This window comes from Chiloscyllium plagiosum, chromosome 31 (assembly GCF_004010195.1).
Source record: "Chiloscyllium plagiosum isolate BGI_BamShark_2017 chromosome 31, ASM401019v2, whole genome shotgun sequence".
NCBI classification, from domain to species: domain Eukaryota; kingdom Metazoa; phylum Chordata; class Chondrichthyes; order Orectolobiformes; family Hemiscylliidae; genus Chiloscyllium; species Chiloscyllium plagiosum.
The window spans coordinates 38,667,276-38,670,231 of record NC_057740.1 but is presented as its reverse complement, the minus strand read 5'-3'; positions in this window follow the sequence as shown (position 1 = coordinate 38,670,231).

The following is a 2,956-nucleotide window of genomic DNA, read 5'->3' as shown; positions in this document are numbered from 1 at the left end:
GGGGGGTGGGGGTGAGGTTGGTGTGGGGGGGGGGAGGTTGGTGTGTGTAGGGGGGTCAAGCTGTTTTGGCCAAATTCCTGGGCTTCAAGCAAAACACACTTTACTTTTGACACCACAGGTACAATACAAACCAAAAAAGAATGGGCATAAATTTTACTCTGTTGAAATACTTAACAGAATAATATATATTTAACTTCTATTCATCAACTCATCCAAGCTATCAACCGCCCTTGGCAAAGGCAAATTCAGCAAAACTGATTTCCCTCACTTGTGATCTCCTGCACTCCAGGAGAAACTGACAGAATGGATCTTGCAGCAGACAGACAGCTGACCTGAGCAGCGGCAACTCCAGGAAACCCAACATGAACAACTGAAAACAAAACCAAAACGCTGGGTCAGCGTGGGTCTGACACCACCCACCCATGCTTCTTTCGCCTACTTTAAACCCAACAACCCAAAGCTCTTTACTCACCTCTCCACAGCCGACACCTCATCACCAAGCTGGCGAGACACTTTCTTGAAGAGAAATGGAAGAGAGCAAATCCCTCTTAAAGTCACGTATTGTCGCCAAGTTTCCCTGTTCTCCTGTCACCATGGCTGCAGTCCTGAGTATGAAAGCCCAGGCGATGGAGTGCAGGAATGTGCAACCTGAATCTCCATAGTAGCCGCCAACCTGGTCATGGAGACAGACAGACAGGCAGAATCTGCATTGCCGTAGCCTCTGGGCAATGGGAACCAGTCACCTGTCTGCTGCTCCTGTTCCTTCCTGTGCATTTGGGTGAAGTCTCAGGTTGCTGACAGCACAAGGTCCTCTCCTGCCTAGCGCTAAGCAGGTGCCTAGTGTCTGACAACCCTCTGAATGCCAGCATCTTGAGGTGGTTCTTCCTTGTCTGTCACAGTGACACACTTAAGTTGATAGGAGTAGAAATAGCAGAAGGAACAGGAGGACACATTAGTGCCTTCAGTGGGACGCACCATCCAACATGTCTATGCCTGTTGTTGGTTGTGTCGCCATAGTCTTACCAGACCATAGGGGCTGCTCCCTAATTAGGGAGAAGCGACTGGTGCTGTTTTAACCTGAGGGTCACCGCGCCTCAGGCAAGGGGAGAGGTTGAGAAGGAGAGTCCTTCCTGGTAACCTCAAAACGGTGATGGGAATTGAACCCTCGCTGTTGGCACCTCCCAAAATCTTGCCAAAATGTAAGAAGGTTGCAACGGAAGAGATTCACTGAGCTGGGAACTCAAGGGAAACAGTACCAGTCAGAAAACAGATCACAAAATGAAGATACAAACCAGTAGGAAACAAAGAGTCAAGCAAGACGAAGGTTAGAAAGAGCACTAACAATGATCACCTTCTGACTGTACCCAGCTGACATTGTAAGAGAAGATCCCAGAAAGGCCCTTTTCCTTATTTATTCCGTCATGAGACGCGGGCATTGCCAGGCTAGATCAGTATTTACAAACCATTTGCAATTGCACTTGACCATGTACTGAAGAGCTGAGTGCCAGTGAGGGAGGTGAACAAATTCAAATGCTGCTCACACATTGCTAAGGGAACGCTGTGTCCCTCTACAGTACTGAGGGGAGGCTGCATCCCTGCATAGTGCTGAGGGAATGCTGCATCCCTGCACAGTGCTGAGGGAATGCTGCAACCCTGCACAGTACTGAGGGAATGCTGCATCCCTGCACAGTACTGAGGGAATGCTGCATCCCTGCACAGTACTGAGGGAATGCTGTGTCCCTGCCCAGTGCTGAGGGAAAACTGCATCCCTGCACAGTGCTGAGGGAATGCTGCATCCCTGAACAGTACTGAGGGAAAACTGCATCCCTGCACAGTACTGAGGGAACGCTGCATCCCTGCACAGTACTGAGGGAATGCTGTGTCCCTGCCCAGTGCTGGGGGAAACTGCATCCCTGCACAGTGCTGAGGGAATGCTGCATCCCTGAACAGTACTGAGGGAAAACTGCATCCCTGCACAGTACTGAGGGAATGCTGCATCCCTGCACAGTATTGAGGGAATGCTGTGTCCCTGCCCAGTGCTGAGGGAAAACTGCATCCCTGCACAGTGCTGAGGGAATGCTGCATCCCTGCACATAATTGAGGGAACACTGCATCCCTGCGCAGTACTAAGGGATCGCTGCATTCCTACAGTGCTGAGGGAAAACTGCATCCCTGCACAGTATTGAGGGAACGCTGCATCTCTGCACAGTACTGAGAGGATGATGCATCCCTGCACAGTACTGAGGGAATGCTGTGTACCCCTACAGTACTGAGGGAATGCTGCATCCCTGCACAGTACTGAGGGAATGCTGCATTCCTGAACAGTACTAAGGGAACAGTGTATCTCTGAACAGTATTGAGGGAGTGCTGCATCCCTGCACAGTGCTGAGGGAAAACAGCATCCCTGCACAGTACTGAGGGAATGCTGCACCTCGGCACAGTACTGAGGGAATGCTGCATTCCTGAACAGTACTGAGGGAGCACTGCATCCCTGCACAGTGCTGAGGGAAAACTGCATCATTGCACAGTATTGGGGGAACACGACATCTCTGCAGAGTATTGAGGGGCTGATGCATCCCTGCACAGTACTGAGGGAATGCTGCATCCCTGCACAATACTGAGGGAATGATGCATCCCTGCCCAGTACTGAGGGAATGCTGTGTCCCTGCACAGTGCTGAGCGAATGCTGCATCCAAAGAAACATAGAAACATAGAAAAATACAGCGCAGTACAGGCCCTTTGGCCCTCGATGTTGCGCCGATCCAAGCCCACCTAACCTACACTAGCCCACTATCCTCCATATGCCTACCCAATGCCCGCTTAAATGCCCATAAAGAGGGAGAGTCCACCACTGCTACTGGCAGGGCATTCCATGAACTCACGACTCACCCCTAACATCTGTCCTATACCTACCACCCCTTAATTTAAAGCTATGCCCCCTCGTAATAGCTAACTC